This window comes from Tiliqua scincoides, chromosome 10 (assembly GCF_035046505.1).
Source record: "Tiliqua scincoides isolate rTilSci1 chromosome 10, rTilSci1.hap2, whole genome shotgun sequence".
NCBI classification, from domain to species: domain Eukaryota; kingdom Metazoa; phylum Chordata; class Lepidosauria; order Squamata; family Scincidae; genus Tiliqua; species Tiliqua scincoides.
The window spans coordinates 10961600-10977526 of NC_089830.1; positions in this window are offsets into that span (position 1 = coordinate 10961600).

Below are 15927 nucleotides of genomic sequence, written 5' to 3' on the forward strand. Positions count from 1 at the left end.
ACTGTCCGCTCTATCTCCTATTGCCATACAGTTTATCCATCCAAACAGAACATTTGAACAAAAAATATAGTCTATTACACTTGCCCCTTTCTCCCTAAGGAATGTATAGTATCCTCTGGAGCTATCCAGATTGGAACCATTTAAACAAATGAGCTGGAATTGGAATATTAACTTCATTAGAGAGCGACCATAATTATTGATCATTTTATCACAAGACACTCTAAATGGACAATGACTCACTTCTGACTCAATACCAAAAGCCAACTCCATTTTGAGACTGTCACCGATTCTGGCGTTGAAATCCCCACAGATCATAAAGGGGATATTAGGATATTCAACAGTTAATGTGTCAAGTAAACCCCCAAAAGGATCCCAAATGACAATTGCTGAGTTCACAATTCTCGGGGGAATATATACATTTATACAAATCCAAGAACTCCTTCTGCATCCCTTAATCAGTATAACTTGCCAATAATTAGAAGACAAACAGGTGAGTTCTGTGCCTTCCAGGCCTGTGGTAGCTGCAATAAAAAGGGCCAAACCTCCACTCCCTCTTCTTTGAAAAGAAACTTTGACCGCAGACATATGCCATACATTACAACCCTGCAAAAAAGGGCTTTCAGAATCTGTAAGCCATGTTTCTTGGAGACATATAATTTCAAAGGATAACAGATACTGAGTAATATCTGGGTCAATTAACTTATTTTGCCAGCCAGCAATGTTCCAGGATAAAAGATTTATAGACTGAGTATGAGGCCTTCACCATTCTGGTCAATCCCTATCATAAAATGGGGCTCGCTGAACCGTTTGATAGTTATAATAACCCAAGGGTTTAAAATTCTCAGGCAATGGTTCCTCAATTCTGCATGATTTACTTTTGCAGAATAATTTATCCGAGACCTGTTTAAGGGCTATATTATTCGGAAAGGTCACAAAGGAGGGACAAGGCTCCGGTCCCCTAATTCGTCTGATTAAGTCCTTAGCTGTCCCGCTATGTTTTCCAAAGTCATTTCTGGACTTAAACTGGGAAGTTGATTTATTTTTCCCTTGCCATGAGGCATATTTAGCTACAAACCTTCCCTTTTTTTCCCTTCTAGGGGGCTGAAAATTTTTATCAAATTTATCATTCAGACCCCATTTAAAAGATATTTGCATAAACTCAAATTTATAGTCCCCAGAAATGGTGTGCATGTTCCAGATTGCTAAAAATTAACAGAATTCTTCCCCATTTTATATCAGGATTATTTGGATATCGACAAATACCAAAAAAAAAAAAAGACTCTTTTGCATTCCAATCCTCACCCAGGATCTTCTTTATGGTCTGTTCCACTTCTCTGGCAGACCTCCATGTATTAGTTGGACGACCCAGGGGCCAATTATTTATAGTAATGTAATAACCATTAGAATTTGGATCAGCCTCCAAGGTAGAGGAATATTCCATTGCTCTACAAGGAAGGATCAAACCTTTAGAATAAAGTTGAGAAGACGGTGCAGGAATCCTATCTGTAGCAGAAGCAATGGGACTAATATTATTTTCTTCATCATGCCAATCATCGATAACTATGAGGTCATTATTAAAAAAGGTCAAATTTGATCTTAATTCTTCTATACTTGAGTCCTGATTATACTTGAGTCCAACCTGACAAGGTTGGAAATCAAAGGAAAGTTGCAAATTATCTTGTGCATCATTCAGCTGACAATCGTGACTTCTTGGGATCATAACTTGTTTCTCCATTCGGCTAGATCTTTCATTGACATCTCTAACTCCAATTGTTGTTACATCCACTGTCTGCTGATCTCCAATGGGTTTAAGAGGATCAATAGTTGGAGCTGCTCTTAAAATTCCATCACTTATTAAATTTACATTGAGTTGTAATAAAGCTTTCATTCCCATAATTTCTTGATGCATCATACTTAACTTCTCAAATATTGCCTTAGTCGTTATAGCCATATGGAAACATCGATCACGCATCTGAGAGCAGAAAAAACTAGAGTGTCCATCATTAGCACCAGTAAGATTATGGGAAAAAACTTCGTCCGGAGTATCTTGTATAGTCATTTTGGGGTCTTCTGAAATATTATAAGATCCCACAACAGGCCACGTAAGCTTCTGAAATAAATTAGGATCCAAAGACCAATTTCCAGTATCAAGTGAAATATCAAGTGAAGTATCAAGCCCCTCATTTACTAAGTCCATGTCATAGTTTTCCCTAACACATAGGGTTTGTAAAACAGGCTATTATCTGCAGGGTCACTATGCACATTCCTAATTGGAGAAGCGGCTGTATCGACATTTAGAGTTTCATTTAAAAAAGACTTTTCATGAGTAGAACCTACTTTAGAAGAAACACAAAAATCATCCGTTAGCCTTTGAATACACTTGGACTTATTCCCTTGTGTGGGAGAACGAGCACTCTGTGCCCTAGTAACCACCATCTTGAAAGTTGGAATTAAAGCACTTGTGTAAATAAAACTGAAACTGTAAAAACAGAACTGGCTACTCTTGTTTGGAGAGCTGTTTTCCTTTCACTTCAAGTTAATTTTAAACATACAATTCTGCATTCCAGCAAAATCCGTTTTTATACGTAGCAATGTTGTTAAAAGCTACTAGCAACGGCTTTCCCTTCAAGATGGCTGCTGTAGCAAATCTTTATCTTGTTTGACAAATTAGGGCTGATAGTGTCTAATTAAATGCAATTGAGGTGCATTCCAAAGAGCCGACTCTCCGCCAAAATATAAAATATCTTTTCTTGTCAAATCCTAGGACAGAAGGCACTAAAAACTTGAAAAATAACCTTGTGGAGATGGAGCTCTCCCAAAGGCAGCTACTTCCTCCAGCCACCTGGTCCCCCTACCAACCCGTTTGTCTCACCACTGCTCCCTCTTCAATTTACTGATACCCACAAACCCCTCTCTTTCTTCTCCACTCTCTTCCCCCTCCACTTCCCCCTCTCTTCCCCCTCCACTGGAGAGGATACTCCAACTTCGCCATATGGTGTCGGCACAACACGGGAAGCAGCAGTTACCAGTTATAAGTCTTCCCTTGATTGCCATAGAGCGTGACGCCAGGGGCTGTTTCCGACGGTGGGAGAGATAATTGCATCTCGCTGGGCAGTCCCCAGCCAGTAAGGTGTTGCCTCGCCATGGTCCGTTAACCTCACGGGGTGTGTGGGGTGAAAACCGACAAGTGGATCGACAACTCTGCACCATGCAACAGAAAACAGAAAACTCCTGCCCTAAAGCTGGGCACCTGGAACGTAAGGACAATGACACTTGGCTTCTCTGATGACCTGCAAGTAATAGATGATGCACGCAAAACAGCTGTCATCGACATGGAGCTGAGCAGACTGCAGATGGACATCGTCGCCCTTCAAGAGACTAGGCTGCCAGATTCCGGATCTGTCAAGGAGAGAAGTTTCTCATTTTTCTAGCAGGGAAAACCACCAAACGAAACCAGGGAACACGGTGTTGGCTTTGCGGTCAGAAATACCCTGCTGAAATCCATCATCCCACCTACTGTGGGAAGTGAAAGAATTTTGTCCCTGCAGCTCCAGTCATCAGCAGGACCTGTCACTCTCATCAGTGCTTATGCACCGACTCTGTCGTCTCCAGCAGAAGCCAAAGACAAATTCTATGATGATCTGGCCACCATTATCAAGAAGATCCCCGGAAAAGATCCAATGTTCATCCTCGGCGATTTCAATGCTAGAGTTGGTGCTGATAACAGTTCATGGCCCAATTGCTTAGGTCAGTTCGGCATTGGGAAGATGAACGAAAATGACCAACGCCTGCTAGAGTTTTGCTGTCATCACGGTCTCTGCGTCAGCAACACGTTCTTCAACACGAAGCCCCAACATAGAGTCTCTTGGAGACACCCAAGATCAAAGCACTGGCACCAGCTCGACCTGATTCTCACCAGACGCTCCAGCCTTCCCAGCATCAAGATCACACGCAGCTATCAGGGTGCTGCCTGCGACACCGACCACTCCCTGGTGTGCAGCAGAGTGAAACTGCAAACATAGCGACTGTACTACATGGAAAAGGAAGGAAGACCTCGCATTGATTCCAGCAAGACCCGGGATCAGAGAAAAGTGGAGGAATTTGCACGAGTGCTTGAGGAATCTCTTCCAGGCCCGGTCGATGCAAACGCATCCAACAGATGGGAACATTTCAAGAATGCCGTTTACAACAACGCCTTGTCCATATTTGGCAAGAAGACCAACAAGACGGCAGACTGGTTTGAAGCCCACTCTGAGGAGTGGACACCAGTCATTGAGGAAAAGAGAGCTCAAGCAGCATACAAGGCCTGTCCCAGTGAGCACAACCTGCAGGTCCTCCGAGCTGCTCGCAGCAAAGTCCAGCAGATTGCCAGGAGATGTGCTAACGACTACTGGCTCCAGCTCTGCTCCCAGATACAGATAGCAGCTGACACGGGCAACATCAAGGGGATGTATGACGGTATCAAGCAGGCCCTGGGTCCAACACAGAAGAAAATTGCCCCTCTGAAGTCTGCCACAGGCGAGGTCATCCAGGATCGGACACAGCAGATGGAACGCTGGGTGCAGCACTACTCTGAGCTATATTCCAGAGAAAATGTAGTCACTGAAGAAGCGCTGAACAACATTGAGTGCCTGCCTGTGCTGGAGGAGCTTGACAGTGAACCAACCCTAGAAGAACTTCACGTGACCCTGGACTCCCTTGCCTTTGGCAAGGCACCTGGAAAAGACAGCATCCCTGCTGCAGTCCTCAAGTGCTGCAAAGAGATCATCGTCACTGAGCTGCATGAAATCCTCTGTCTCTGCTGGAGAGAAGGTGGAGTACCTCAAGACATGAGGGATGCAAACATCATCACGCTGTACAAGAACAAAGGCGACAGGGGTGACTGCAACAACTACCGTGGCATCTCTCTCCTTAGCATTGTAGGAAAGCTGTTTGCCCGAGTTGCACTAAAGAGGCTCCAGGTACTTGCAGAGAGCGTCTATCCAGAATCACAGTGCGGATTCCGAGCCAACAGGTCCACCACTGATATGGTATTCTCCCTTAGACAACTGCTGGAGAAATGCAGGGAACAATGACAGCCACTCTTTATAGCCTTCAGAGATCTCACGAAGGCCTTCGACCTGGTCAGCAGGGATGGCCTCTTCAAGATTCTCCCCAAGATTGGATGTCCACCCAGGCTCCTCAGCATCATCAGATCCTTCCACAAGGACGTGAAGGGCACTGTTGTCTTCAATGGCTCCTCATCAGACCCCTTTGACATCCGAAGCGGAGTGAAGCAGGGCTGTGTTCTTGCACCAACCTTGTTTGGGATTTTCTTTGCTGTTTTGCTGAAGCATGCCTTTGGAACTGCAACAGAAGGCATCTATCTCCGGACCAGATCAGACGGAAAACTCTTCATCCTCTCCAGACTGAGAGCAAAGTCCAAAGTCCAGTTGAAATGTCTGCGTGACTTCCTCTTTGCCGACGATGCAGCTGTCACTACCCACTCTGCCAAAGATCTCCAGCAGCTCATGGATCATTTTAGCAAGGCCTGCCAAGATTTTGGACTGACAATCAGCCTGAAGAGAACACAGGCCATTGTTCAGGATGTGGACTCACCCCCCTGCATTACAATCTCTGTGCATGAAATGGAGGTTGTCCATGACTTTGTGTACCTTGGCTCAACGATCTCCGACACTCTTTCTCTTGATACCGAGCTAAACAAAGGCATCGGTAAAGCAGCTACCACGTTTTCCAGACTCACAAAGAGAGTCTGGTCCAACAAGTAGCTGACGGAACATACCAAGATACAGGTCTACAGAGCTTGCGTCCTGAGTACACTTCTGTACTGCAGCGAGTCATGGACTCTTCGCTCACAACAGGAGAGGAGACTGAACGCTTTCCACATGCGCTGCTTCCGACGTATTCTCGGCATCACCTGGCAGGACAAAGTTCCAAACAACACAGTCCTGGAACGTGCTGGAATCCCTAGCATGTATGCACTGCTGAAACAGAGATGCCTGCGTCGGCTCGGTCATGTCGTGAGAATGGATAATGGCCGGATCCCAAAGGATCTGCTCTGTGGAGAACTCGTGGAAGGAAAGCACCCTACAGGTAGACCACAGCTGCGATACAAGGACAGCTGCAAGAGGGATCCGAAGGCCTTAGGAGTGGACCTCAAGAAGTGGGAAACCCTGGCCTCTGAGCGGCCCGCTTGGAGGCAGGCTGTGCAGCATGGCCTTTCCCAGTTTGATGAGACACTTGGCCAACAGTCTGAGGCCAAGAAGGAAGGCCCATAGCCAGGGAGACAGACCAGGGACAGACTGCACTTGCTCCCAGTGTGGAAGGGATTGTCACTCCCGGATTGGCCTTTTCAGCCACACTAGACGCTGTGCCAGCACCACCTTTCAGAGCGCGATACCAGAGTCTTTCGAGACTGAAGGTTGCCAACATGAGGGTGCTTGGCTTGCATTTTTATTTTCCTGGATTGATGCAATGGTTAAAAAAATATTCCCTCCCCCTCCTCCTTAGCAGGGGTGCCTCTGAACAGACACAAATGCAGCTTGATTCCTCCCCACCGCCACCCTGCCCCTTTCGTAAAACTTCCAGTGGAGAGGCACCTGCACTGAGCCAAGTGGACCAGGAGGTGGCGATAGTGTTCAACATTTTTCTGCCATTGAAGCTGGAAAGGACTCCTTGGGAGACCAGATATTGAAAAAATAGGATGAAGTTAAGAATGAAAAATCCAATATAGCAAGCAAGGGACTGATCAAGGGAGAAAGCAGGAAGCAAAAAGCCAATGGGATCTGTTGATTTGGGGGATTTAAATTTTGTATACGAAAAATAAGTTATTCCTTGTTGTTACTTTTGCCTTAAGTGTATTTACCAGCCGTGGATGTTTTATTTTTTGTTTGTTTGTTTCAGTTTTCCAGAGTGACTGGGGAAAGGGGGTTGTTTGTTTGTATTTTTCATTTTTTTTTTAAAGAATGGGATTCCACATTGGCATTCTATGATCATGCCTGTTTTCAGTCTGCATTTTTATATACAGAGGGGAGATTGCAAATGTATTGTCTACTGCAGAACTCAAAAATATTTATATTTAATTTAAAAAGTGGGAATGGAGTGACGATCCTTTATTATTTCTGGGATGTGTACTGGAAAACCCAGAGTCTGGAATAGAAGGAGAGAGAAAGGGAAGCACACACTAAGTATCCTGGGTGACCTTGGGCCAGTCGGTCACTCACTCTCAGCCTCACCTACCTCACAGGGTTGGTGTGAGGACCAAAGCTGGGGAGGAAACATGTTCATCCCCCTGAGTTCCTTGGAGGAAGGGCAGTAGAAAAATGTGAAATTTGAAAGTGCACAGGTATGCCCAGAAAAGCTCGATCCCCTGTGCCATCTGAATTTTTTTATTTCTCACCTATGCAAACCAGTTTGACTCCAGTTATTAAAAATGCAGGGTTCCTATCTGCAGATATATCTACCCACCACTCCGGCATAGCTTCTCTATAGCTTATTGAAGGCAGCTACCCAAGACGTTCATATGTTGGGTAGTATGAATGCCATATTGTAACATAAGCGTCTGCACTCCTAGCAATTGACATTTTGAACATAAGAACATAAGAACAGCCCCACTGGATCAGGCCATAGGCCCATCTAGTCCAGCTTCCTGTATCTCAAAGCCACCCACCAAATGCCCCAGGGAGCACACCAGATAACAAGAGACCTCATCCTGGTGCCCTCCCTTGCATCTGGCATTCTGACATAACCCATTTCTAAAATCAGGAGGTTGCGCATACACATCATGGCTTGTACCCCGTAATGGATTTTTCCTCCAGAAACTTATCCAATCCCCTTTTAAAGGCGTCTAGGCTAGACGCCAGCACCACATCCTGTGGCCAGGAGTTCCACAGACCGACCACACGCTGAGTAAAGAAATATTTTCTTTTGTCTGTCCTAACCCTCCCAACACTCAATTTTAGTGGATGTCCCCTGGTTCTGGTGTTATGTGAGAGTGTTAAGAGCATCTCCCTATCCACTCTGTCCATCCCTTGCATAATTTTGTATGTCTCAATCATGTCCCCCCTCAGGCATCTCTTTTCTAGGCTGAAGAGGCCCAAACGCCCTAGCCTTTCCTCATAAGGAAGGTGCCCCAGCCCCGTAATCATCTTAGTCGCTCTCTTTTGCACCTTTTCCATTTCCACTATGTCTTTTTTGAGATGCGGCGACCAGAACTGGACACAATACTCCAGGTGTGGCCTTATCATAGATTTGTACAACGGCATTATAATATAAGCCATTTTGTTCTCAATACTCTTCCTAATGATCCCAAGCATAGAATTGGCCTTCTTCACTGCCGCCGCACATTGGGTCGACACTTTCATCGACCTGTCCACCACCACCCCAAATTATGCAAGTTCTCATTTTTCTCCCAAATTTATTCTGAAATTTCTATGGCAGTAACCAAATTTACCATTGAGAAATGAGCTCAAGCTGAAGCTCCACCCCACGTACCGGCAATCTTCAGCCACACCTCTGACTTTGACAAGCCACATTCCTAGCTTTGGCAGGGATTTTCCATGTGCTTTTGACTATGGAACTGTAAGGGCTAGCACATCACATCACCTTTGAAAACTGACCACTTTACAGACTAAGGCCTTGCTAGGCTAGGAAGTTGCCTTTTTGCTATTCCCGTTACTGAAAGCCTTTCATTGCAGCCATAAGGACTAGAACCCTGTTTATTTATTTATTTTATTTGAAAGCTGAGATGTGCAGGAATTTGAATGTGGCTCCATGCCTTATTTTGCCTGCCTGTGGCATATAGGCATGAACACGGCCCTGGTGGTATAGATCAGAAGACAGAGCTCCCAGTGAAATTCTGGGTTCGCCTCTAATGATAGAAGCACATGACCCCTTTCCTCCTTTTGGACCCTCTCTGGCCACAGGATATAGCTGTGTGCAAACCACCAGCCCACCCACATATCCCTGTTGTAGCCTAGGCTCCAGATTCCCCATGAGAAGCATTCCACAGCTTTTTCCCAAAGTGTCTTCTGAAAACAGATTGGTTGGTGTCACGCCGCCTTTGCAAAAAGAGACTTGGAAATCTCAGGATACGCCTGCTTCTCTTTAGTGTGGGCAGCCCCTCCCGCTTGATAACATTGAAATGATTTCGCTCCCACCCATTCTTTTTCTCCCCACATGCCCAAAATATTCAGTGTCATCACTGTGACAAGTAACATTTCAGGCCTAGTGCCTGAAATGTCTGCATTGGAAGTCAAAAACTGATGCCTGCCACGCTATGACTTTCCTGCAACACAAAATCAAAAGGAGAACGTATATGTGGGTTCGGCTGTGCCCGTCAACCTGGAACATTTATACATAAGAAATGTGTTTTTCCAGCTGTAGGAGTCACTTGAGGTGCCCTGAGTGTGACACCTGGGGCGGCCTGTACTCCCCTTCCCCCCACACACACAAACACTTGTACTGTGACACTACTGGTGGTTGCTCTGGAATGTGCGCCTGGGAACGAGTCCTGAGTTCACACAGCCCCTTACTGCAGCGGTGATTGTGCAGGTTGACCAACGGATCAGAAAACAGGGGCTTGGGCTTCTCTTGTGCCTTTTATCATCAGGTTAAGGCAGGGGTGTCCAAAGTTTTTGGCAGGAGGGCCACATCATCTCTCTGACACTGTATCGGGGGCCAGGGGAAGAAAGAATTCATTTACATTTAAAATTTGAATAAATTTACATAAGTTTACATAAATGAATATATTAAAGATGAACTTCTATGAATGAATGAAGGTCTTGCAATAGCTCAAGACCCATAAAAGGCCTTGCACAAAGCAAGGCTGGCCTTCCCTTTGCTGCTGCTACTGCATCACAGACATGAAACAGCAAGCAGTGGAGGAAGCCCTCATTCCACAGCTCACGCAAGAGGTCAAACAGTTGCTCTCATGCTGAGAGCAGTTGTGACAGGCCAGTGTGGGCTCCAACAAATCTCCGGAGGGCCAGAGGCTCATTGGAGACTGGGGGCTCCCTGAGGGCTGCACTGGGAGGCCTCGAGGGCCACAAGTGGCCCCAGGGCCAGGGTTTGGGCACCCCTGGGTTAAGGCACAGAAAACAGCAGATAAAAATGTTCACCGCACTGGTAAGCATAGTCACTTGTGGATTGAACACAGAAAGCTGTCTAATACACACAGGGCCCAATCCCATCTAACAATGCAGCACCACTGCAGCCATGCCAAGGAGATGTGCGCTGCATCCTGGGGTGGGGGGGCAGTCATTGAGGTCTCCTCAAAGGAAGGGAACATTTGTGCAGTGCTTCATTGTGGCTGCATCAGCACCGGAAAGTTGGAGAGCATCAGTGGCGTCACTAGGGTTTGCGTCACCCCATATGGGAGGCCAGCACGTCACCCCATGATGGACCTCCTCCCATTCAGTGGCCCAGGCAATGCCTTGGGCAGGGGGTGTGGTGGTGTACCCAGGGCCTCTGAGAGGATTTTTATCAGGGGGTACAAAGTTTCTTTTGGGCCCCTTTGCAACGGGGGGCGAGTGAAACAGCGCGGTGGAGGGTGGTGATAGGCAAGCAGAATAGGGATAGGGAGGGGAGAAACAGGGTACAAGGAAGGTAGAGACAGCTGGAAAAGTCTTTGACGCCCAGGTCTACCAACCCATGTGGCATCAGTAGTGTCCCCAGCAGACAGCAAGTCTGAGTAGATAGGAAAACGTAAGATCCCAGGAAATTTCACCCCCCTCCCCCCGTGCGTGTCACCCTAGCGTGCGGGCTGCACCGAGTGACACGCACAGGGGGATGACACATTACGGGCCAAAATTTGGGGCCCTAAGGCTGCAATCCTATAACACTTTCCTAGGAGTAAGCTTCATTGAACTTACAATGGGACTTACTAGTAGACATACATCAGATGGTACAGAAAGGGCCCAATGCTAACCAGCTTTCCAGCACCGATGAGGCCACAATACAGCCCCAAAGAAAGGGAAGACATGTTCCTTTACCTCGAGGAGGCCTCCGTGACTGCCCCCCCACCGCAGGATGCAGTGCATGCCCCATTGGCATGACTGCATCAGTGCTGGAATGTTGGATAGGCTGGGACTCTAAGTCTGCAAGTTACATGCTGGCTGTTCAGGAGGTTCCCTGCTTTTCTACAGAGGTCCCAGGTTCAATCTGTGGTACGTCCATGTATGGTGGGGGAAAAATGCCACCCTGAAACCCTGGGGCAGCTTTCAAAAGACACGGAATTTCTTCTGGGGGAGGAACCAACTGGCACTCTTCAATTTCCTCTCTCTCCATTCCTCTCTGCTCCATTAATGAGGCCTAGATTGTGCGACACCCTTTGGCACAAACGTAACACGGAGAGTGACATGCAGCATTTATTATCTGGAAAAACCCTCCCCCTCCCCCGAGGGCTTCTTCCACAGCAGCTGGCAGACGGTGACTTCATTTGGCCTACCGAAGCGCATCATGCTACACTGTCAGCACCAGTAGTAGCGGATCAAGCGACTGGTCCCTCCTTGGAAGGTCTTCAGCCACCTCTGAATGAGGGCAGTGGTTCTCATTGGCTCTCGGCAGTCCTATCCCATTTAGGCTGCAATCCTATTCACACTTACCTGGGAATAAGCCCTATTGACTATAATGGGACTTACTTCTGAGTAATACATAGGGTTGGGCTCTCAAAAGTCTTTGTGGAGAGGCAGTGGTGTAGTTAAGGTATTTGGCATCTGGAGGCACAAAAATTTTAACAGCCCCCCATAGTAGTGGAGCTAAGGGGAGTAAGGGGGTACATTAGTCCAGGTACCACACCTTGACGGGGTGTCTTAGAGCAGTGGTTCTCAATCGTTTTTGCACCCACTTTTTAGAATGATAATCTGTCAGGGTCCACCAGAAGTGATGTCATTAATCCGGAAGTGATGTCATGGCCAAAAGTGACATCATCCAGGAGGAAAATTTATGACACCTCCATATGACAAAATCAAATCAATTAAGTAAATTAAAAGCTGACAGGAAGTATAAGCTTAAAAATTTATTTAAAATAAAGAAGAACCCTCCAAACTCTCCCAAGCAGTTGCTGATCTGTTGTTTTTTTTAAAGTCCCCAAACATCCCAAAGGATGCAATCCTATCCACACTTAACCTGGGAGTTAAGCCCCACTGACTACCATTGTTAAAAATATATACATAGCAGCCCATGAAAAGTACAGATCTGTAACATTTCCCCAAATGCAGTCACATACCATGGCAGCAACAAGTCTAATATATTACATTGAAATGAATGGGAACCCACCTGAAATTGACTTGTAACCCACCTAGTGGGTCCCAGTCCACAGTTTGAGAAACACTGTAGAGCACTTCTGGTTTTCACCAAAAAATCATAAGTGGTTTTCGGAGGCCTATAACACACATCCTCGAGGCATGGAACCCAGGGCAATGGACCCACCTGCCCCCTCTTACCTAGGCCACTGTGGGGATGGGAGATGTGTGTGATCACCCAGCACAAAACTAGCGTGAGACACCATGTCTCATACGCATTTTATTGTACTGTGATCTCATATGAAGGATACAGTCAGCCAGTCTTGTGGAATCAATGGAAAAAGCACATGGCGATCTCACTCGGTGATCCCCCTCAGTGATCTCACACGCCACCTGGGGCTGCAGGTTTGGGAAGCAGGGAAGCAATTGGTAACTTTGCCAGCAGCAAAAAAAAAAAGTTAGGGGTGTCAAGATTTGGAGCCTGCCTTGTCAGCCACATGCAGTTTGAGCTGTAGGGAGGACATCAGAGATGACAAGTTGGCAAGACGAGACGGAGTAGGAAAGGATAGGATGGAAGAGTCACCAGCCTAAAACCGCAAATCAAACTCCACAGATACACACTCCCCACTGGCAAGCTGTATAGTATCCTACAATCAGGTGAACACCAAGTCAGAGGCGGGGGGAGGGCAACATTTCAAAGGTACCCACAATGAAGTCCAAAGTGACTGTAGGCATAACCCCAAGCAGAACTGAGAGCCAGGGTGATGTCGTGGTTCGGGCTGAGACTTGCAAGATCCAGGTTCAAATCCCCGTTTGGCCATGAAGCTTCCCGGGTGACCTTGGGCTGATCACGCTCTCTCTCAGCCTCACCTACTCACAGGGTTGCTGTGAGGACAAAAGGAAGAGAGGGACTATATAACTCACCCTGAGCTTCTTGGAGAAGAATAGAATGGGAAAAGTAAATAAATGCCCTTCTGCCGGGGTCAGGAGAGATGACTGCAGGTGTAGGAGGCCATCAGCAAATTGCCCACCATGGCCCCCCTCTCTGAGAGAGTTTGGAGATCACTCACTAGTCTTTGCTGTAGGCCCCTGACTACTGCCCAGTGACGATGCCCTCTTAGCTCCAGCCTCAGTGAGAAGAATAGACCATTCCATCTTCACAGCCATGCTTGGTGGGGAAGCAACCACACTTCTCATCATTGAGGCTCTGTACTTTTCCCACAACCAGGTTGACGGCAGGGCCTGCAGTACGAAATGCTACTCGGGGTCGGTCCATCCCTGAGGTCGACTGAAGAGGTTGCCTCAGGCTGCAGGTGGGGGACACTCCTGTAGCCTGTGTGCCCATTGCTGTTGTCGAGCCCCACTCCTTGGATTCATAAAGATGGGTACAGAGCAGAAGAGGAAGTATGGACACTCTAGCCCAACACTCTCTCTCCTCCGCACTTCCTCTTCCTGTCTGAGAGTGAAGGGATAGGCATAAAGGCAGCATCTGGTACACCAGAGCTTCTTGGGCTAGCCTTGATATCAGTCCCCTCCCTGCTACTCTCTTGTACCCAATCTGCACATCTGCCAGCAATGCTCAAATTACAAGGAGGCCAGAGGGGGCCTGACCTCTGAGCTGCAGTTTTTAGAAGGCTTCTGGGATTATTTGGCTAAAATTGACAGGAAGGAACTAAGAAGACTTGTGGATATTGCTGGCACTCGTCTCTCACCCCCCCCTTCCAGCCCCGTCCTGGAAACTCAATACCTATTTGCACATTATGCTCTACAGACATGCGCATGGGTTTTCTTGTTATTTTGCGCCATCACCTGTGCATGTGTGATGAGCTCACTTTAAAAGTGAACTAGGATATCGGAGCCCTTGAACATAGGGTACAGACTGCCCGTGAATGGGCATCCTGGATCACTTTGGGTGCCACATTTCCGAGTGGTCCTGCTTTTAAAGATGTGCACCAAGTCGTGGGGGGGGGGTGGTACTGGTGGAGCAGACTGGTTCCTCCACCCATCCTGCTCAATGGGAGTGATAAGGGCTTGCTAACGAGGCACCTTTTCAAGCAGGGGAGAGCAACTATACCTCTGCACCCCAGCATGGCATCTTTTCTGGTGGCTTTTCTTGGTGTCTCTTCTGTATTTTTTTTATTTTTTTTAAGATTGTAAGCCCTTTGCGGCAGGGACCAAAGATTGATTGATTTCACTATGTAAACCGCTTTGAGAACTGTTCCTGTTGAAAAGCGGTATATAAATACCGTACTGACAACAACAAAGAAGAAGAAGAAACTGCTCACTTCATAAAATCCCCACTTCATAAAGTCCCAAGAGGCACCTGAGAGGGAACACGACGGAGATGTACAAAATTACGCAGGGGATGGACAGAACGGATAGAGAGACGCTCCTTTCCCTCACACACAACATCAGAACCAGGGGACATTCACTAAAGCTGAGTGTTGGGAGAGTTAGGACAGACAAAAGTAAATACTTCTGTTCCCAGCATGAAATTCGTCTGTGGAACTCCTTGCCACTGGACGCGGTGATGGCATCTGACCTCAATGTCTTAGAGAGGGGATTGGACAGATTTCTGGAGGAAAACTCCATCACAGTTTACAAGCCAGGATGGGTACGTGCAACCTCCTGGTTTTATAGGTAGGCCGCCTCAGAATGCCAGGTGCAAGAGAGTGGCACCAGGATGCAGGTCTCTTGTTGTCTGGCATATTTTGGGCCTCCATGAGATCCAGGAAGTCTAGATGGGCCTTTGGCCTGATCCAGCAGGGCTCTTCTTATGAGAGGGTGTGTGAGGAGTGCCTCTGAGCATGGTCAGAAAAGAGGGTGTGTGAAGAGTACCTCTGAGCATGGGCAGAAAAGAGGGTGTGTGTGAAGAGTGCCTCTGAACATGGACAGAAAAGGGTGTGTGAAGAGTGCCTCTGAGCATGGACAGAGAGACGGACCCCCGAAGCCTTCCCAAGTGGATGGGAAGAGGGGCTGGAGGGGCAGCCGGCGAAGGTGCTGGGGCGCCCCCCACCCGCCGCACCAGCCGGGCTCCTCCCTGTGGTGGCTGCGGGCAGAGCGGAGGGCGGAGCGAGGCGGGCGGAGGAGGGGCCGGCGGGCGGGCGGGCTGGTGGCGGCGGGCAGCGGCTCCCGTCAAAGCGCTTGCTCGGAGCCGGGGCCGCAGCCGCGTCCCTCCGACGGTGCGATCGCGCCCGCGGCCCCTTCCTCCACCACCCCCGCGGCCAGCAGCGGAGCGGAGCGGGCGAGCCGTGGCCATGGCGCGAGGCTGCCTCTCTTGCTCCTCTGGCGCCCGGACCCAGGCGAGCCTTCCCTTCGCGGAGGAGGGGGTCGCCTGCAACAGCCTCTGCGGAGCCCGGCTGGGGAGGGGCTGCCAGGGGGACCTGCTTCTCACCCTCCGCCCACCCCTAGTGTGGAGAAGGGGAGGGGGCGTCCTGCAGCCCCGCCAGGCAAGGTGGAGAGAGCGAGCCCACCTCCCCACCCGCCCACCTCCTCGGGCAGCCATCTTCAGCATCCTCCCATCCTGCAGCCAAGTCTGGAGAGTAGCAGGCATCATTTTTTGTTTTTTTTTGCAGCGCTGTAAGGCTGCCATCCTAGCCACACTTTCCTGGGAGTAAGCCCATTGACTCTAATGGGACTGACTTCTGAGTAGACATGCCTAGGATTGGGCTGTAAGGCTGGCAGA